A 23,169-nucleotide genomic window follows, 5' to 3' on the forward strand; every position below is an offset into this window, starting at 1 on the left:
CTAGCTCTTGGACTGAGTACTTATCTATCACTTTACATCACTAAAGCAAACATAACCGAATTGTGGTCATTATCACTAAATTACTCACCCATCTCCAAATGTAACACCTGACTGGGTTCATTACCCAGTACCAAAACCTAATATGGCCTCACTCCCCTTTGGCCTGTCTACATATTGTGTAAGAAAATCATTCTGCAAACATTGGAGAAAAACTGACTCATGTGAAGTACTCGAGCTATAGATTTCCCAGTCAATACTTAGAAAGTTAAAGTCGCCCATAACCATTACCATGTCACTCTGGTTCCTATCGAGAATCATCTTTGCTCTCCTTTCTCGACATCTCTGGAAGTATTCAGAGGCCAATAAAAACTCCCAACTGGGTACCCTCTACTTTCCTGTTTCTAACTACAGCCCATACTACCTCAGTAGACTAGTTCTCAAATGTCTTTTCTGCCACTGTAGTTCCGTCCTTGTAAAGTAATACCACACCATGTCTCCAACTCCGCCTCCTCTCTCCACGCCCCCCATCCCTGTCTTACTATATTCTCCGTTCTTACGAAAACGTCTCAACTGAAACGTCTTACATCTGTCTGAAGCGTGATGTGAAATAGACGCAGAGATACCTCAGTCGGCATACAGAGGCAGACATTTCAGCAGTTTTTCCATAACGTCTTTCCTTTATGTCCAAAAGGAAGGACCCAACAAGATGGATCACCCATGGTTGATAAAGGCTGTCAAGAAGCATATCCAAGCACAAATTGATAAGCGTTAGTGCAGGTCCAGAATTAGGATTTTTAATTCAGGGATCAGATCCAGATGATCGGCATGAATTTCAGCTGTGCTTCCTGACTTACAACCAGAAACCCCTGCCATTGCTACGTCACCTACTTCCCTGAACGCCTTCCTTTCCAATTAACTCTGACTGGCTCCTCCCCCATGTCTTTGTTGGTACATTTCCTCAATCTTAATACCATTATTTCTGTTTCCAGATTCTCCTTCACAAATTATAAGGTAATTTCTCTCACATTAAAGTCAATACCCGTTTCGCGTTAAGATCCTTGAACAAGTCTACATTCATGCACTTGCATCAAGCTAACGTTTCTGCTGGCACTTTGGCAATGGTCTCAGTTTGGATCGTCCTCTCCATTCATGCTATTTTGTACTACCAATCACACTTCGTTCCATGATTTTTACTTCTTGCAGTAAACATTATTGAAAACACTTCTCCCCCTTTGTACAGAATTCACGCTTGGATGACATTTCAAAAAGCATACTCAGCCTTCGTCTCACACTGCTAAAGGCAAGTGCACGCTGACAATGTGATACAAGAATTCCCTTTCTTATATAGGTCTGCCTGAGATTTGTTTTACACTGTAGAGACCATCACCCTGCTTAGACAAGGGAGTTCGTGTGCTTGACTTCATATTGGCACGAGTAAGAGTTTCATGCTGCCTTAATACTGTAATATGGAAAAAAACAAGGAACAGTGTGAAGTTTTAGGCTGAGTGTGTTTACCTGCCATTTTTAACATTGTTTTAAATTCTCAGTGCTTATTTTTAAATGCTTATTCTTGAGTTAGCATCAGATATAGTGTAAGTGGTTGAGTGTCGACATTGTCGAATTTTTTGAACTCATGAGAGGCATGAGTAGGGTGAATAGTCAAAGTCTTTTCCACATGGGAGGGATGTTCAAAGATAGTCGGCACAGGTTTAAGGTCAGAGAGGAAAGACATAAACGATGTCAAAAGGCAGCATTTTAACACAGAGGGCAGTGTGTGTGTATGGAATGAGCTGTCAGAGGAAGAGTGGTAGATGCATTTACATCTACAACATATAAAAGAAATTGGACACACACATGAATAGGAAAGATATAGAAGCATATGGCCGAAATGCAAGCAGATGGGATTAGTTTCGTTTGGAAAACAGGTTAGCATGGACAAGTTGCGTCAAAGGGTCTGTTTCCACGCTATGTCACTATGAATCTAGAAAGCAGAGAAAAAGGAAGAAAATAATATGGAAGTAAATTGGCAAGAAATGTAAAATGAAGCATCACGAGATTTTCCGTGTATACGAAAAAACCCCAAGATGAATATTAGACATTTGGTAAAGACAAAGTCAGGAAAGTTTATTTAGGACATTTGGTGGGTATGACTAGGGAACTGGCTACAGGGAACAGGCAGATAATTTCCACTAGTATTTTTCATTGTTCCTCATAAGAGGCAAGTATGTAAATATTTCAATGACATAAACAAAATGGCCATAAGAGGGAAGTTCTTGAACTGTCTCTTACAAAAGGGACAAGGTTTTAAATAAATAAACAGATAAGACAAAAGGTAGACTTGTTAGCACTAAATCATCGTTAGTTTTAAAAGAAGTGTGACGCTGTGCGAATTATTCCATATCTTTTTGGATTATAGGAGTGTTCCAGCGAAACTGGCGAACTTCCAATGTGGCCTTTGTCCTCAAAAATTTGAGCGAGACAAAAAGTAGAAACCATTTATCCGAACCTTTATTGCTGAAAATCTGCTAGAGATGTTTATTAAGGGAGGAAATACAGGCCTTTCAGAAAAGCTTCACGCAGAGTTAGCTTGGTTTTGTGAAAGGTAACCTGTACTTTGCCCGGTAAAATCATGCAAAGTTTTTTTTAGTGGATATCTCTGACAATGTGAGAAGAGATGGGCCTGATGGTCTACATCGCAGGGTACTGAAGGAGGTGGCTCGAGAAATCGTGGATGCGTTAGTGATTATTTTCCAGAGTTCGATAGATTCGGGATTAGTTCCTGCGGATTGGAGGGTGGCTAATGTTATAACACTTTTTAAGAAAGGTGGGAGAGAGAAAGCAAGAAATTATAGACCAGTTAGTCTGACCTCAGTGGTGGGAAAGATGCTGGAATCTATTATAAAGGATGAAATTACGACACATCTGGATATTAGTAACAGAATAGATCAGAGTCAGCATAGATTTATGAAGGGGAAGTCATGATTGACTAACCTTCTGGAATGTTTTTGTGGATGTGACTCTGAAGATGGATGAGGGTGATCCAGTCGATTTAGTGCACCTGGACATTCAAAAAGCTTTTGATAATGTCCCACATAGGAGGTTAGTGAGCACAATTAGGACGCATGGTATTGGGGGCAAAGTAATAACTTGGCTTGAAAGTTGGTTGGCTGATAGGAAACAAAGAGTAGTGATACGCGGCTCCATTTCGGAATGGCAGGCAGTAACCAGGGGGGTACCGCCGCAGCTTTTTACAATATATGTTAATGAGATAGAAAATTGTATTAGCAATAACATTAGCAAATTTGCTGGTGATACTAAGCTGGGTGGCAAGCCGAAATGTGATGAGGATGTTAGGAGATTACGGGGTGACATTAACAAGTTAGATGAGTGGTCAGATGCATGGCAGATGCAGTTTAATGTGGATAAATGTATGGTTATCCACTTTGCTGGCAAGAACAGGAAGGCAGATTACTACCTAAATGGAATCAATTTAGGTAAAGGGACAGTACAGAAAGATCTGGGTGTTCTTGTACACGGGGCAATGAAGGTCCAGCAGATAGTGAAGATGTCTAATAGCATGCTGGCCTTTATAACAAGAGGGATTGAGTATAGAAGCAAAGAGGTTCTTCTGCAGCTGTCCAGAGCCCTGGTGAGACCACAACTGGAGTACTGTATGCAGTTCTGGTGTCCAAATTTGACGAAAGACATTCTGGCTTTTGAGGGAGTGCAGCGTAGGTTCACGAGGTCAATTCCAGAAATGGCGGGATTACCTTACACTGAAAGACTGGAGCTACTGGACTTTTATACCCTTGAGTTTAGATGACTCATTAAGGTGATCAGCCATGATCATATTGAATGGTGGTGCAGGCACGAAGGGCAGAATGGCCTACTCCTGCACCTATTTCTATTGTCTATTGTCTAAGAAGAGTTGTTGAAGGGGAACTGATAGACACGAGGCTTTGCAGAACTTTTCTCCAAGCTAGCACAAAACAAAGTATTTCACTCGACAGAAGCTAACAGTTTGATGGATACTGTATTAGCATGGGGTGAAAATAAGGTTAACACAAAGAAATCGGAGTTTCAGGATTAATGGAACTTTATGATAAATACGCATCTACTGGAGTGGGACAACTACCAGTCCAATGGCTTCAGTAATGTAAACTCTGTACTGATAGTCTGTCAGAGGTAGCTGAGTGCAATATATATCTAAGTTTGTGGATGATACTGAGAACCAAAAGGCAGGTTGTTATTTCATGGAGAGAACATTCAACCAACAGCAGAACAGAGGGATTGGGGTGTTCCTTTGTATGAAGCATGATGTTAGCATGTTGATGCAGCAAGTAACTAGTTTGGTTCATTCGGTTGGTTTCTGAGGTGAAAGTGTTGATCTATCAAGAACATCCAAAATCGTGAGGTGTTTATTCATTTTGTTTTAATGAATGAGGGGTGAAGGTACTAAAAATGCGAGATACCGAGGGGGCTTGACAAGGTCGACGTTGAGAATATAGTTCCACACCATTGTGCAGTTTCGAACTCGGGGTCATAGAGACAGAGAAATGGACAACCAAAAGTCTTCTCTCAGAAGATAGTGAATGTCTGTAATTTCCTAACCCTGAGAGCTGTGGAGGCTGGATCAATGAAAGTCTATACAGTTGAGATGGATAGTGGTTGGCTTATCAGTGATTTCAGGGTACAAGGCAAGAAAGTGGAGTTGAGCCCTGCATCCGATCAGACATGTTCTTGGTGAATAACAGGGCAAGTTTGAGGGTCCGAATAGTCTTCTCTTGTTCCTATTTCTTATGTTTTTTTTAGATTAGATTACTTACAGTGTGGAAACAGGCCCTTCGGCCCAACAAGTCCACACTGCCCCGCCGAAGCGCAACCCACCCATACCCCTACATTTACCCCTTACCTAACACTACGGGCAATTTAACATGGCCAATTCACCTGCACATCTTTGGACTGTGGGAGGAAACCGGAGCACCCGGAGGAAACCCACGCAGACACGGGGAGAACGTGCAAACTCCACACAGTCAGTCGCCTGACGCGGGAATTGAACCCGGGTCTCTGGCGCTGTGAGGCAGCAGTGCTAACCACTGTGCCACCATGCCGCCCATCATGTTCTCGTGTTCTGCAGTTGGAAAGTAATTGATTATTTTCCTCGACGTCGTGTTGTACAATGTCACGTTCAGGGAGAGCAAGGATTTGGTTGAGCTCACCCTGAATGAATAATGGGGGATCTATTCACAGTGAATCTTGGTCTGTAATATGACCTACATCTGGAGCTGAATTTGCATCTGGTGGAAGCCTGGATAGAGGGTTTGTGGGGTGGTGGTGGTTCACTACCAGACTCAACTTCAATTCTTCAATTGCGCTTCTGAAACTACACTGGAACATCAGCGTGGCATAGATCTACTCCTCTGCAGCAGGTCCGAAGGAGCGAACGAAGATTCAGAACATAAGGCTGAGGGGAACAAATGTGTCATTCGACGCTTTGATACTATTCCATCGGAAGATACGTTCGTGGCTCATTTTATTGTGGTCTCATGTACATTTTCCGAATATATGCCACTAGCATGGATTTACAGGTCTATCAAAATGCAAACTAAGTTAGCCTTGTTATAGTATAAAGTTTAAGTCGTCACAAACTTCTGGCAAAGTGAATTCCTTGTTGAATGATTTCACTTTTGTGAATTTCTCCTGGATTCTGTTCTGACCGAGGTTGGAGGGCGTCACTGTTTCCATTTCGAGTCCATTCCACCTCGGCTCAAAACCAACCTTAAGTGTAACTAGTTTGGTGATATTAACGATGGTAAAGGTCTCAGAATGGATCAGCTTCAGTAATAGAAACACGTCAGGCAGATTTCTTTAGTCAGCCACAAATAACGGGTAGAACCTAACGGATCAGCAAAATGGCCCTGCCGTTAGCACAGCTGTTTCGTAACTCCAAGAAATTGGGTTCCATCCCAACCTCACGGGGAACTGTCTGAGTGGTGTTTGCACATTCTCCTCCTGTCTTTGTGGATTTTCTCCCAATTTCGCAGATTCTTCCGACAGTCCAAAAATGAGCAGCTTGAAAGCGACTTCCCATGGTGCCTTAGGATGAATACGTTAGCTGGGTTAGTCATGGGCAATGCAAGGTTTTATTAATACGGTAAGGAGACAAGTCTGGGTGGAATGCTTTTCAGAGTGTCAGTGTGGACTCGATGGGTGAAATGTCCTGCTTCCACACTGTTGGAAATTCCGTGACAATGACAAAATATTTGGACTACACAAATGCCTTGTCGGCATCTACCTGATCCACTCTTCTAAAGAACTTGCATATTTCAATAAGATCACCTCTAATTCCAATGGAAACCTCTTAAAGCCTCCTGAATTTCAACCATTCATCCGAGGAATGCGTGAAGTGAAACCTCTCTAAACAGTTTGCAAAGTAATCGTTTCATTTCTCAGGTAAGAGTACAAACAAATAACCGAACACACAGATGAGTAGGTTTATTATTGTTTTTTTTCTGAGTGCCGTGAGTCTATGGAACACTTTTTCCCGCAGAGCATTGGAGGCATTGATTTTGAATATTTTGAGGCAAGGTTCATGAATCGCAGAGCAGTCAAGGCTCTTCGGGGAAATGGCAGATTTATGCAGTTTGAGGGAAAATGTAGACACTGGTACCAAATGACAGTCCTCCACAGTATCCAGGGATATAATTCAAAACGAAATGATCATATTTATAAAATTTTGAAGTGATAACATTGAAAGAATAAAGTTCGAAATGAGCATTGCACTGGTCTGTCATGAGAGAAAGAACGATCATTTGTTGTTGTTCATCCTGAGGGTCGGCTGATGGGGTGAGGTTCTGTAAGCGGGCCCTCCATGGCAACCTCTGACAGTGTGCGAATCTGAACCTATGCTGTTGTCCTCCCTCTGTATCACAAACTATCCCTCCAGCCAACTGAATGGGATACGATGTCACTGCTAAAGGCAGAAATAATAACAGACAAACAACAATCGAAATTTCAATAAATGGCGTAAAGGTACAATTCGAATAATGGTCAAGATAACGGCTGAGGATACAAAACGTTCTCAGCTATAAATTGTATCTTACAATGAGGCCAGTGTTTAGATGGTATCTTTGGCTTAATACAGTAAGGTGAGACAAGAGAGATAACCATTGCGATTGGATATCAATAATCATAAAATAAAGGTGGATTTTAATTTCTTCTGCATAAAGTATACATACCATTACATAAAAGTATAAAGCTTATAGAAGGTAATGTTAAGAGAATCTATCCCCATGGGAATTGCCTCGCGAACATGTGCTTGAAGAAAACCGCACCAAAAGTGTCTGAGTGTCATTTGGTCAGTGACAGGAACCCAGGAACTCAAAGGTCCTGTATTTGAAACTGAGAAAACCATCAGATCAGCCTTGATCTTATTGGATTTTGGGGCACTTTTGAAACAGATGATCTCAAGATGGAGTTCAATTATTTAAAAAAAGTACATCTCTGCTCCTTCCCCTTATGTGATACATGCTGTGGACTGACATTTTCCTTAAAATGTGATTTATTTGGAATATTATCTGGAACATTGCATAATCGGCATTCTCCACAACATTCTTTCACCGTGTGGCGGTTTCGTAAGGGCAAGAGGCAGGGAGAGAGAGGGGGGAGGTTCTGCACGCAGTAGTGAGCGTGGTGGAATTTGAGCCTTGTTTGGAGTAGGTGTTTTTGCATACATACAGTGAGTGTGAAGGAGCAGAGAGAATGTGATGACACTTTTCCTGTCACAAAGGGGAAGATTATTGGTGCTTGTCCTGTATTACTGGACATTTATTCAGATTGAGATGAGTGGTGAGCTCAGATCATAATTGGTGGCACTGATTGTGTAGCCTCCACTGGGACGAGAATGGTCGTCCCCTGTACTAGCCTATCCAGGAGGACCTCCCTACCCCTGTCTACAAATCATGATGCAATTACTCCCTATCTGCCATCAGTACGGTAAATTGTGAAGGGCAGCTCCAAACTGAGAAAGACAAATTAGTGCTCACTGGGCTTTTAACGAGTGCACCAGTGCCATGGATCACAGAAGATGTAGGGGCATCTGAGTGATGGTGAGTGCCCCCAGCCATGATGGATGGGAGAATCAGGCTGTCACTGAATGAGCGGGACGACATGAGGTGGTGTGGTCGTTAAACAGGTGTGTTGAAAAAGTAACAGTAGGAAACTAATTCGGTCTCATGCAGAATATTCCTCTATCACAATAAGTGAAATTGACACTGAGATAAATTATTGTTAAATTAAGCCCAATGAGTCAAGACGCTACATATCCCAACCCCGGTTACAAAGCTGCAGAACAATGCTCATCCAAAACTCCGTGTCATCTGAACTCACACCAATAACCATTATTAGAGCCACCGGCTCATATTGCATGATGGTGTCGAAATGTCTTCATTTCAGTATTCTGCAACCTGTGAGCACATCCTTCCATTTCACAGTCTCTCAGTTTCCCCCTCTCTGTCTATTTCACAAACTCCTCTCATCATTTATTATTTAAACTGATTCCCCCACCATCTCTAGCTGGCAGTCATTTTCGCAACCACAGCACGCTTATCATGGCACAATGGAGATATCGCGCTGTAAATAGATGGTCTACACATCCTGTCACTTCGAGAATGGGCTGCATATTGCCCCGCGCTAGGTAGCGATCTAAAACAGTATTACTAAACCAAGTACTGGGGTCGTGGACACAGAGTCACACCCTGATCAGATGTCTTATTTGGGTTTCTCGATCAATGCATTACTATGGTCTGCATAGGCTTCCACTGTGGATAGATTGCATGTTGTGCTTTATGCAAACAGATATTCATCTGGGTTTATGATGTCTGGGCTGGTTCTGTGTGATAGATTGAGAACGTATTATATCTAATAATTCCTGCTAATCTTGCAATACTTTTATTTTATGTTCTTATTCTTGTTATCGACCCTGAAATTCTGACTGTTGCAGCTGTTCCCATTCTTCTGTCTACCTCCATAGTTAACCAACTTGTTGTCTATTGAGTACATGACCAGTTTTAACGTGAGTAACTGTCCTATATATTCTCCTGGCCTTTAGCTTTGCTCACTCTGGAACATCGGTTTCCATCGTTAAGAAGCTCAGAGACCAGTTTTAAAAGCGTTACTTGTGCTTCCTTTCACGTCACTGTATCCTTCCCTGTGCTGCATATTCGGTAATAGAGTTTCAGAATCCCTGACATACGTCTTTGTCACTTGTTCTGTGCCAGTCCACTGAACGCCTATATTCATCACTCTCTGTTGATCATGCATTCAGTAACATGAAGAATCCCCTCGATTGTTACTGGTTCAGATCAGGCTTTTAATCTGGAGTTAAGTGACGCTCGACAGCATCTGGCATCAGAAACTTTGTGGCAATGCGAGGGATGATACAGTGTGTGTTGTATTTAAACTTCTGTTGACATTCAGGAAGATGAGAATCTTTGGTGTCCCACTCTGGATGAGTCATGGTGACTGGAGTTATGGCATCTGGGTCTGCAACATGACCACCAAAGGACTCTCTGTAAAATAGGATGAGGAAGCTCATTTGGATCAACGATAATCTTATTGGATATCGGAGCAGGATTGAATAGCCCTCTAAGGCAAATTATCCATATATTGCTGATTGAAAAGTGGCAATTCCCCTTCTCTGAAGGTTTTCCCACACTACTGGGGAGCGACACACCTTTTCCTGTCTCTGTGTAACAGGATCGTGGGTGCTCACTAGTCTTCAGATTTTCCTTGTTTACCTGTCTCGAGCATAGTGACTGCCTCCTAATGCTGAGTCCCAGATATGTCCAATTGAATGATTACCTCCTGTTCCTGTATCCAAGAGTCGATCAGTTGAATGACTGTGTGGAATTTGCACGTGCTCCCCGTTACTGCGTGAGTTTCCTGCGGACACTTAGATTTCTTCCCACATTCAAAGTTATGCAGGTTAGGGTGGATTTGCCAGGCTAAATTTCCCATCGTGCCCAAGGATGTGTAGGCAAGAGGGATCAGCAATGGAATGAGAAATGCAGGGTCATAGGGTAAAGGCGGGGAGGGGGTGTCTACCAGGTACAGTGCTCTTCAGACAATCGCAGTCGGCTCGTTGGGTCGAATAGACTGCTTCGACACTGTAGGGTTTGTACAATTTCGCACAATGTCTCCTTGTTTGGTTAATCTTACCCTGATTTGCCTAACCAAATAACAACACCTCACATTTATCTGAAATAAACCCTGTCAGCCACTCCTTGGCTCACAAAATCAAGGTCCCATTATACTTTGAGATAATCTTCTTCACTGTCGACTGCAAAACCAATTTTGCAATTACTAACTGTACCTCGTATATTAAAATCCAAATGATATATATCATTGAAGCACATGCAGTGGACCCACAATCGATCCTTGTGGCATGCAACTGGTCACACTCCTCTCATCCAATTAACAAACCTTGACCGTTGCCCTCGACCAGATCTCGAGGGGCAAATCCACGGGGCTTGATTACCTGACTATGGAGTTCTTCAGGGCGTTCTGGGAAGCGACTATGCACAGGTCCTTGGGGTGAAGTGTCTCACTGCCGGAGAACTACCCCTGGTCGAGGTACGGGGCGGTCACCATCCTGCTACCAAAGAAGGGCAGCCTTTGTTCTTTAAAGAACTGGCATCCGCTCACCCTCCTAGGTGGTGCCCCTTGGCGATGTATTTGTTGAACAGGTGCGTAACGTCAATGACAACATGCAGCTCCAGTTCGTCATTTTGGATTTCGCTCTCAGGTCGCTGCCTATCTTTCAGCAGGACCTGATCACTGGAACATGGTCGAATCCGCCTACCCTCCGGCAAGAGTACTGGCTGTCATCGGGGAACCATTGCTCAGGAATCCGCACATCCATACTCACGGGCTCGAGTGGCTGTCAGAGGGGAGGGCCGTAGCTGTAGGGGTGACCAGGGTCGAGAATGTGTTGAGCAGCAGGTGTCTGCCTGGACGCTGCTGGAGGATATAGCGAGCAGGGCAGATGTCCAGTTGTGGCCAATGCTATTTGATGCCTTAAAATGACAGTGCTTGGAACCGAAATAGTGCACCAATTGGAGGATGTTCAGGTGCGTGGTGGAATCCCACTTGCGCTCACCCCTGCCCGGACAGAATTTCTCATTGGTCCCAAGGACCCGTACTTCCCACGGGAACCTATAACGAACTACTTGATCTGCCTCCGGAATTCTGGTTTTATCCCCTTCAGGGAGTATCACGCCGAGCCCTGTTTCGATTGTTGCTGCACACCATCCACTTCTTCTCCCTCATTCACCGCTGAGACGCGCCTTCGTGTGCCCATTTACTCGTGGACAATGGATCTCCCCAACGGAGGTATCTCTATGCCGGAGTCCTCCCCCTTTTTCTCGGAGATCTTGGGTGGAGGGTGCTGCATGCAGCGGTGCCCTGCAACCAGAGATATCGGTGGTTAATGGACTCCCAGCCAAACTGCTCGTTCTGTGTTTCTGTGGAGTCTGTGGACCATGTATATATATGGTGTGTTCGCTTGCACACTCTTCTTGATTTCATAAGTATCTTCTCTGTTTTTGGTTGCACTTCAGTCCCACAAACCTGATCTTTGGCACTCGGTGCATAAGAGGGAGGATGGGTCAGAGGACCTTCTCATGCGTCTGTTCCTGGGCCTCGCCAAACTGTCCATAAACAGATCCAGGCAGCGGCCACGTAGTGGGTCATTCCGGCCGACTTCCTGAAACTCTTCCGTGTGTATGTCAAAGCCCAGTTGGACTTGGAGAAGGAGTACATACTGTCCACCAACACAATCGAGATTTTCGGGGAAATGTGGGCACCACAGGCAGTGGAGTGTATTATTCCCCACTCCAACTCTATTTTATTTTAATCCCAGTCCTCCCCTTCAGCTTTTTGATCACGCATCATTGCCCTTTGACAAGTAGGGCACAGCTTGTCACTGGCAATTTGGGTGTTTTCTTTTTTCCAGTTGGTGGAAATTGAATAAATATTGATACACCTGCTGACTTTCACTGTGTCTGACACAAAAAGAAAAAAATACAACTCCACCGTCACTCTGTATCTGCTAAATTCCAAGTTTTTATTTATCCAATTGGCTAGTTCTTCGTCGATTCCAGGCAATCTAACCATGCAACATTTTACCATGTGGAAACATGTCAGATGTCTTGCTGAGTTCCATAAAGATAACGTTATCTGCTCTGCTTTCATCAATCTTCGGCATCACTTTTCAAAAAGTCCATCAAGTTAATGAGACACCATCTCCCACGTACAAAACTTCTTGAAATATTGCAACTCCCCCTCCCATGTGTTCGAAAACGCTCTCCAATTCACCTTATCCACACCCCGTACCTCCGCCCTCGAACTCCACCCCTCCAAACGCAAAAAGGTCATAGTACCCCTGGTCCTCACCTCCAACCCATCCCCATGTAAATCACGTCATCCGCTGACACACAAATCCTTTTACACAGAAATCCCTCTAACAACTTAACCAACACTGAATTCATCCTTTCCGTTTATGGTTTCGTGGTTTTTCCTTACTTTCTCAAATAATGCACGTTATTAAACACTCTCTACTCTTTTAGCACCTCACCTGTAGCAATTGGTGACGGAAATATATCAGCAAAGGACCTAGCTTCCCACAGTGATCTGGGGTACAACTGAAGAGATCCGAGGGATTTATCTAAAATTTCCAGATTGCAACACTCCTTGCATTACAAAAACTTTTCAAGATATCACCGCCATGTATTTCTCCAACGTCTCCTGATCTCTTAGCTTTCTCCACAGTAAACACTGATGAGATGTATCCGTTTGGTATCCACCCCATCTCCTGCAGTTCCACACATAGACACCTTGCTGATCTTTAAGGTGCAACATCAGATTGGTGCTGAAAAGGCACAGCATGTCAAGCAGCCTCTCGTCCGCCTCCATCGCATCTGGTCCCAGGAGGACCAGTTCCACCACACACACACACACGCGTACACACACACACACAAGCACACACACACACACACACGCACACACACCAGATTGCATCTTTCTTGAAATATTGCAACTCCCCCTCCCATGTGTTCGAAAACGCTCTCCAATTCACCTTATCCACACTCCGTACCTCCGCCCTCGAACTCCACCCCTCCAAACGCAAAAAGGTCATAGTACCCCTGGTCCTCACCTCCAACCCATCCCCATGTAAATCACGTCATCCGCTGACATTTCTGCCATCTAAAAACGGACCACGCCGCCAGGGATATATTTCCCTCCCCAACCTTATCTGTTTTCCGCATAGACCATTCCCTCTTTGACTACCTGGTCGCGCCCACGCCTCCTGTCACAACTCACCCGCCACCACGCAGCATCTTTCCCTATCACCGCAGGAATCGCAAAACTTGCGCCCACATTTCCCACTCACCTCCGTCCAAAGCCCCAAAGGAGTTTTCCAGCTGTGATTTCCTTTATATTAGGGAGACCGGACGCCTTCCGGCAGAGCACTTCAGGAAACATCTCCGGGTCACCAGCACACCATTCAACCCCACCGTCCTGTGGTGAAACATTTCAAATCCTCCTCCCAATCTGCCAGGGACATGCAAGTCCTGGGCCTCCTCCAGCGCCACTTCCTCACCGCCCGACACTTGGAGAAGAATGCCTCATCTTCCACCTTCAGACCTTTCAAACCCTTGACCTCAATGTGGACTTCATCAGTTTCCTCATTTCCCCTCCCCTACTTTACCCCAGTTCCATCCTTCCAGCTCAGCACCGTTCCTCAGGACCTGTCCCACCTATCAATTTTCGTTCCCACCTATACGCTCCACCCTCCTCTTCTCATCACACGTCCTATTGCACTCGGAGATATCTCTCCCCAGCCTTACCCGTCTCCCATTTCTCGCTTTGCTCCCGAGGCTCCCAGCGCCATTCCTGATGAAGGGCTTATGCCTGAAACGATGAGTTTTCCTGCTCCTGGGATGCTTCCTGACCTGCTGTGCTTTTCCAGCACCACTCTAATCTTGACTGTATTCTCCAGCATCTCCAATACCCACTTCTGCCCAGGCGATCTTTAAGGGCCCATATTCTCTCTCAAATTACTCTTTATGCCAATCATTGCCTTTTTAGAATTTCTTCAATGCCTTACTTACCCTATTTCCAAGTCCAACACATTTCCTGTCTTTTTTCCGTCCTGATTTCCCTCCTGGCTATACTCTGGCTCTTCTTTTCACTCCACTGGGGATTAAATCAATCCCAGCTCTGTTTACCTGACGCATGTCACCTTCATTTTTTTGACCAGAACATGCATGTCATGAAGTCATCCAATATGCACTGCATCTACAAGCCTTGCCCATCTCACAAATAGGAATACATTGTCCCTTAACCAAGTGTTTGAATGCCAACTGTAATTTCACATATGAATAGTTTCACCTGATCAGCCTTTCAAAGGGCTTGCCAAACATTTTGAAAATTGGCGTTACCCCAGGTTAGAACATCTTCATTTATGCCCGGTCTTTCCTTTTCCATAACTATTTTAAAACCAATAGTTGCTGCATAACAGTCCCGAGAGGCTGAATTGCCTTGTCCCATCCATCTATAACAGGCTGGAGAAGCTGCATTGTCTCCTGAGAACCCTCTTCAACACACTCAAGATGCTGAATGTTCTCCTCCTGAACCTCTGCAACAAGTTCGAGAGGCCGATTGGCCCCTTCCCCACCTTCTGCAACAGGCCCAAACATTCAATGATGCAACAACCCGTAGAATATGAGTAGCTGTTAAACTGTATCTGAGATAGGTCCCTCCATTCTCAGTCGCAGAAACAAACAGTACAAAGCACTTTGCGGGTCTCTCAGTAACACCTGGTATCGCTGCTGTAATACTTCTCGATGTTTTGAATTGTTTCCTTTGCAAGCAGTACCATCTTTCCAGCTTTTCACCTCTTCAAGCGACAATAGACGAGTGTGGACTGAATGGTCTCCCCTAATCCATGTGTAACCGTCACATTGTGATTGAATTGCTTCCCCCGTTTCTGAGCAGCAGTGTCAATGCTCTGTCTCGATGTTACAAAAGCATTTGGTAACAGGGTACTTTAAGTTAGGAGGAACCTCACACCAGGTGAAAGGCCAATAAGTTTCATACCTGTGGGTAAGTTATCTAGAAATTTAACGACAAAACAGTTTCAGCAACTTCTCTGTTATTTTATGCCTGTGTCCTTTATAAATAGCATAGGATATGCATAACCGACAGTGTTCTGACAACACTCTCACACTAAAGAAAGAAATGTTTTAAAAACATTGCAAGGTTGATGGGCGATCCATTAGCAACCCTCATACATTCCATGCAAACAGATTAAATATTATTTTTGTTGTGATATGAAACGTGCTATAAGGAAGAGATTAACTGAACATGCTTGCTAAGTGTCTGTGGTAAAGTCAATCTCCATGGATTCGAATAATCCCAGTGAATATTTTCCATTGTTTCATTATAAATGGTCTCCATTCAATGTTGTATCCCATAGTGTGAGTAGGAACGTCACTGACAACACTAACAGTGATCAGCAGCTCCAGATAGACATGGAGGAAAGTTCAGAATCTGACAACATTAGATTGTAATATTCCAACAATGTGTCAAAATCTGAGAACATTAGATGGGAATGTTTATGCAATGGGCAGCGGTTTACACAATTATGTTTGGTGTGCTTCTGCATTTGATTGGTATCCATTATGCTTGCGGATCTGGTGTGCTTTTCGCATTATTCAACATTTTTATTATGCTTTCCTGGCTATTGTTGGCGTCCCTGGTAATTCTCACTGTCGGGATAATATTTCTACAAACCAGTTATGACCGCATTACTGTTCTTCCCTTTTCGCTAAATTCCTTGCCACCGTTGTTATTCCTGCTAAGAATCTGAATCGAGATATTCACTCGACAGACCACTAATAACTGCATCAGTGAACTAGTACATTTACTCTCTCCCTCTTTGCTTCTGACAGTGTGTGTCATGTATCTCCATGTTGACCTACTCAGTTTCAATTGTGAGACACGATTCATTTTATCATTGCACTTATTGTTTTAAAATTGGCAGCACTGTCCTCTGCTCTCCTTAAAAAACGCCAGACCTTCCTTTGATTCCGTGCCATAATTGGCCAATATCTGTGGCTAACGCAGACAAATCAAAACAGTGGTGATCGTTTGACTGATTCCTGGCACCATGCCCTGATCTTTCCTCATGGTAACGACTATTACCTGCAGAATAGACTTTACTGTGTTTAACAATCTGCTATTTAATCGGTGAGCTGCGAAATACCATCGAAATAGTGCAAATAATCTACTGCGTACACTCCTGGATTCAAACCTGCAGAAGCAAACCTGAGTTGATCAACCACGGTTTGTATCCGAACTCAGACCAACATCTCATCCATCCATCATTTCTGTGGGCACTGCTCAGCCTGATAATGCCTTTATTTTAATGTTATTAAACACTTTATCTCATTTGTCCATGAAATGTCTCTCACTGTCCATTCCCTAAATCCTGCCAGTCGATCTTATTTAAATTGGTTTCCTCCAATCATATTCTATCTCTTGACACAGACACAGACACACACACACACACACACACACACACACACACACACACACACACACACACACACACACACACACACACACAGATAAATTTGGGGGAGCACCATTTACTGTCACTCAGAGGAAAGGTTGCAAGATCTCCTGTGCTGGAAACAAACCTAATGCAAGCACCCTCCTGATGTGATATTAAAGGTTTGCAATGGCACTCATTCTGGGCAGATGGTCCTGATTTCTGGGCAACTCACTCACATGATCTGCACAGGTCTCCATTATAGCTATCATGTTGTCCTAGTTTATATTGTTTGAGATGTTCTTTGAGGTTCATTCAGAACTTGATGTAAAAAAACCATTTCAACGTGTCTGAAAATGCCTTTGTTCAATATTCTCATTCTTGTAATTTTACTCTAGATGTTTCACTCCTCCAGTTTGTCCCACAGCCACGTCTTTATCTCCATATTCCCTCAAAATGTTCTCAGTAAAGTAATAGTCTAATTCTAGCTGTAATTTGCATTATTCTGTCCCTCTATATCTTTCTCTGGCCTGGGGTTTGGCTCCCTAATGTATCAAGTGTTGCCATTATGAACTTCACGAACAATGAAATTGTCTTTGCCGAGCTGTTCGAACATAGAACACAATGGTGCAGCACAAGCCCTTCAGCCTACCTGTAGAATCAATTTGAACCCCATCTATCCTAATCTATTCCATTGTCATCCATATATCTATCCAATGACCATTTAATTGCCCTGAAAATTGGCAAATCTACTACGTTTGCGTGCAGGGCATTCCACACCACTACTGCTCTCTCATTCAAGAAACTACCTGTGACATCTGTCCTATATCTACCGCCCCTCATTTTAAAGCTATGTCACCTCGAGCTAGCCATCACAATCCGAGGAAAATATTTCTCACTTTCAGCTGATCTAAGTACCTGTATAAACTGAAGCACCCTTCAGCACTATCCACAACTCCACCAACCTGAGTGCTATCAAAAAATTTACTAACTACACCCTCATCCTGAACATTTATCAGAATGGCAAATAGCAGTCACCACTAAACAGATCCTTGCGATTCACCACTAGTAACTGAACTCCAAGATGAGCACTTCCCATCAATCACCACACTCTGTCTTCTTTCAGCTAGCCAAATTCTGATCCAATCAATTAAATCACCAACAATAACATGCCTCCGTACTTTTTGCAATAGCCTCCCAACAGTGTGAACTCTCCTTTCCTGTTTCTGACATCAGCCCATACAAACTCATTAGACGAGTTCACATCAAACAAACTTTCTGCCACCGTGTAACTGTCCTTGACTAACAATGCCACAACACATCCCATTTTTTCCAACCTTCCGTTCTTACTGACAGATTTAAACCCTGTAACCTGCAACAACCGTTCCTGTCCCTACTCTATGCAAATCTCTAAAACGGCCACGACGTTGAATTCCCAGGTACAAACCCATGCTGTAAATTCATCCGCCTTTTTCCAGGTGCTCCTGGCGTTGACGTAGACACAATTCAAACCACCTTCTTGCCGCCTGGTTAACTGTTGCGACTTTGAAACAATATTTCTCGCTACTCCCAAAGTGCTGGACACTGAGGCTACAATTCATGTTTCCATGTCCTGCTGAATTATTTCCCACGCTGTCGAAGAGAATTAGCAGCTCTGCCCCTCCAAGGGTATTGTTAGCCCTCTGTTAAAAGTGTAGACTATCTTGTTTGTAGACGTCCCACCTATCACAGAATGAACCCCAATTATCCAGGTATCTGAAACCTTCCCTGCTGCACCATCACTGGAGCCACGTCTTCAACTCCTCTCCCTCTCTATTCCTTGCTTGCCTCGCTAGCACTAGCCCAGGCAACAAACCAGAGATTACAACGCTGTTTGTTCTAGCACTAAGATTCCACCCTAGCTTCCTGATTTCTGCCTTAAGTCCCCATTCCTTTCCTTCCAATGTCATTCGTACGTATCTGGACCACGATTTGTGGTTACTCCACCTCCCGCTAAGGATCCCGATAAAAAGATCAAAGATATATTGTTCACTTTGCGGTGTGTCCCATGTGATGGTCCGCTTTGGCCAGGGGGTTCAACCAACTTTGTGTCACATCATTGATACGTGCTCTGTGCCTGTCACTGAACGCCTGTGTTTGTCCTTCTCTGCTGATCGTTTGGTTAGTAACACGAGGAAGCCCCTCGAGTATTATTGTAAAGCAGCAGACAACCAACTTGTTGTTGTGGGGCTTATGATTGTCTCCTGTTATTTAAATGTTAGTGGAGGTTTGCTGGAGGTTGTGGTGTGAGCGCCAGAGGATTCAAAGACCTAACTGTGCACAGAACATGGGGACTATTGATACAGCATCATGGGCCGCAACATGAACAAGAAATGGAACATATGCTGCAAGAGAGGCGAAGTTCTGAAACTGCAGAATGAGCATATGCGAGGAAAGGCATCTGCTGTATCCACCCCGAAGTTTCTAAGAGCAGCTTCCCAAGCTATACTTAAAACAGGACCCGAGTGTGAGGTGACCCTGACTGAACATGGAGCTGGTCACAGAGAAGTGTCACCAACTTCAACATGACCTGCGGCGTCATGCCAGGGGGAGGAAGCTTCTGCCAGTGGCTGTTCAGGTCACAGTTTCATTCAGCTTCTATAGGTAGGACAAGTCTGGACAAGTCATGGGGACCGTGCTGAGCTGGAAGTTTGGAACTAGTGTGAGATGGGGGAAGGGGAAATGAGGAAACTGATGAAATCCACATTGATGAGAGTATGAATTCTCCTGAGGATGTAGTACAGAGTGGGTCCTTTGCAATTCTGAGAGGGTGTGGCCCTCAGCTGAGGCAAGTCTAACTGTAGAGAGGTTAGGTGCCGGCGCATTGCTGCAAGCGTGGAGTGGAGGATCTTGAAGGAGAACTGTTGCAGTGCGTCAAGTGGAACAGAATAACCAGGAAGCAGTTAGAACATAAAACATAGAATATAGAAAAGTACAACACAGTACAGACCCTTTGGCCCACGATGTTTTGACAAGGATTAATCTTAATATAAAACAAAATAACATAACCTGCACTCCCTTAAATTCAATACTGTCTATGTGAATGTCCAGTGGTCGCTTAAAGTGCCTAATAGCTCTGCCTCCATCACTGCCACTGGCAATGCATTCCATGCACTCACAATTCACTGTGTAAAGAACCTATCTCTGACGGCTCTTCTATACAGTCCTCCTAACACCCTAAAACTATTCTACTTATGGCAGTCAATCCTGCCCTGTAGAAAGGTCTCTGGCTATCCATTCCTTTCATTACCCTGTACACCTCTATCAGGTCACCTTTCTTTGTCCTTACTTCCAGAGGCAAAGGTCCGAGCTCCATCAACCTCTCCTCATAGGACAAGCACTCCAGTCCAGGCAACATCCTAGTTAAACTCCCTTGCCCCTGTTCAAAGCCTTTATATCTTTGCTGTTATACGGTGACAAAACTGGACACAATATTTCACGTGTGGTCTCACCAGCGATTTGTAGATCAACAGGAAACGATTGCGGCTCATTAACCTGATTCCCCCATTAATGAAAGCGAAAACACCAGATACTTTCTGACCAACCATATCCACTTGGGTGGCAATTTTGTGAGATCTCTGCACTTGAACACCAAGTTCGCTGTTTCTCCTCACTACCAAGAATCCTGTCTTTAATCCTATATTTAGCATTCACGTTCGACCTTCCAAAATGCATCACCTCGCAATTATTCAGGTTGAACTCTATCTGCCATTTCTCAGACCAGCTCTGCATTTGTCAATGTCACGCTGCAATCTGCAATAGTTCTCGATGTGATCAACGGCACCTGCAACCTGTGTGTCATAGGCAAACTGACTAACCCACACATCAACATCCTCATCCAAGTCATTTATAAAAACTACAAACAGCAGAGACCTAAGAACAGAACTGTGCGGGACGCCACTCACCACTGACTTCCAGGCAGAATATGTTTTATCTCCAACTCCTCTCTGCCTTATATCAGTCATGCAATTCGGAATCCATAAAGCCAAATCTCCTTATATCCAATGACTTCTGACTTTTATGCATCAGCCAACTGTGGAGAACCGTATCAAATGCCTTGCTGAAGTACATGCACACCGCATTCACTGCTGAACTTCGTCAACCTGTCTCAGAACCTCCTCAAATAACTCAATAAGATCTGCGAGGCATGATCTGCCCCTTAAAAAGTCATGGTGACTGCCTTTAATCACACTATGTTTTTTCCAAGTAGTTATAAATCAAATCTCTCAGAATTATTTCTAAAACCTTGCTGACCACAGACGTAAGATTGATTGGCCTTAAGTCGCCAGGGATTTCCGTATTCTTTTTCTTGAAAAGAGTAACAACATTCGCCTCACTCTAATGCTCCATTACGACTCCCGTGGAGAATGAGTTGTAAAGGTCTTCACCAGCGGTTTATCTACCTCCTTCTCCTGACTTTATGAATGAGCCAATCGTGGGGCACCTTATCAAGTGCTTTGCTGAAATACATGCACACTGAATGTGCACTCCGCTTCACGGAACAACCTCTGATAAATCTGGTCTCGCCCTGAGGCCTTAGCAACCTTATTGTTTGCCGATATTTCCTGCACATGAACTTCTTCAATCTCGATCTGTTCAAGCCTGTTTCCCCACTCCTCAAATTTCTCACTCCCAACAAGGTCCCTTTCCTGCGTGAAAACCGAAGCAAAAAGTCACATTTAGGGCTTCCTCTATCTGCTCAGTCTCCACACACAAGTTCCCTACGCTATCCCTGGTCGACCCAACATTCTCAGTGAACATTCTATTATTACTCATGTATGAGTAAAATACATTTAGGATCTCCTTAATCATTCCTGACAAGCTTTTTTCTCGCCAACATCTGGCTCTCTCCAGTCCATTTTTGAGCTCCATCCGAGCAAGCCTGTTATGCTCTAAAAGGTGCGCGAGCTCCTTGATCTTTCCATCTGCTGTAAACTGCCTTCGTCTTCCTTTTGACGAGCAGCTCCTCTGTTTAAGTCATCCGGTTTTCCTAAATCTTACCTCGTCTTGCCTGCACCACTCGCAACAACTACTCCTTAAACAGTCTGTTGTGCCCCTCCTGTCTGATAGCATCAGAACTTAGTCTTGCCCAATGAAATATTTCCCATAGTTACTGTTCCTTTCCCTCTCCATGGCTATGGTAAATTAGGGTCCATTAGAAACCAAACGGACAAACTGTTTGTGAGGCTGGTGTATATCCATAGATAGTTACATGAAATCTTTACATGTGTTTTTACTTGGGAGAAAGAAGATGCAGGGACAGAATTCGAGGAGATGGACTGGGAAGCTGTTCAACCGTTTGATATATGTTGTGAGCAGGGATTGATGGTTTTGGCTTGTATCGCATGGGACTGATTGCCAGGTTTGGGTGAGTTGTTTGGTAGACAAGGGAGGAACGACCCTGACCCAAATCTTTAACCAGATTTTGTTCACAGGATAGATGCCAGAGGACTGGAAACAACTAATGTCGTCCCACTTTACAGGGAGGGTGGTGGTGATAGACCTGTCTATCAGCGAGTATCAATTTCGTGTGCTGGAAATCATTGTCGAAAATAGGGAGGAGGAAAATTGATCTCCATTTAGACAGGCAATGTTTGATCAGGAATAGTCAGCATGACCTTATCAGAGGAAACACATAGCTCAGCGAATTTGATGTTATATTTTCGAGGGGGTCATTTATATAGTTTTGCAGCAAAGCATCTGACAAGGCCACACATGGGAAACTGAAAAAGAAAGTATACTTTTCCATTATCAAGGGTAACTCGACAAGCTGAATCCAAAATTGCCTTATTGGCAGGTGACAGAAGTGGGTGGTACAAGGCTGTTTATGCGACTAGAGACCAGTGTCCGGTTGTGCACCACAGGGATCAGGGCTGTGTCCCTTATTATTGTGCTTTTCATAAATGATGTAGATGTGAATGTGCATGGGGATGGGTTGAAAGCGTGATAAGTAAGTTTGGGTTTGGTACAAAGATTGGCCGGGTGTTTTCCAGTGAAGAAGAAGGTCTTATATTACAGGAAGACATAAATCGAATGGTCAGACGGACAGATCAGTGGCAGATGGCACGTAACCATCATAAATATGAGGTGAGGCACTTTGGAAGAATGAACCAGAAACGGTAGTTCCAAGCAATGGCAATGCAACAGGAAGGTCAGATGGTGCTTCTCTAAAGATTCCTGAATGCGAATAGACGTTAATTCGGAAGGTACACAGGACTGTCAGCAAGGCAATTATCCTTCTAGCCATAGATTGCATGAGTTACACAGGATGTTGGTTAAGCCAAGATGGAATACGATGTGCAGTTCTGAAACTCACGTTACAGGAAGGATGTGATTTCATTCGAGGGCTTGCAGAAGAGATTCACCAGGATATTCACTGGGAGATCAGCTATGAAGAGTGGTTAGTAGAAACAGAGGAAGGCAGATACTGGGGAATCAGAGCAGAAAACCGTGGCACTGGAAAAGCACAGCAGTTCACGAGGAGCTGAGTGTCGATGTTTTGGGCAAAAGCCCTT

This window comes from Chiloscyllium punctatum, chromosome 40, assembly GCF_047496795.1.
Source record: "Chiloscyllium punctatum isolate Juve2018m chromosome 40, sChiPun1.3, whole genome shotgun sequence".
NCBI lineage: Eukaryota > Metazoa > Chordata > Chondrichthyes > Orectolobiformes > Hemiscylliidae > Chiloscyllium > Chiloscyllium punctatum.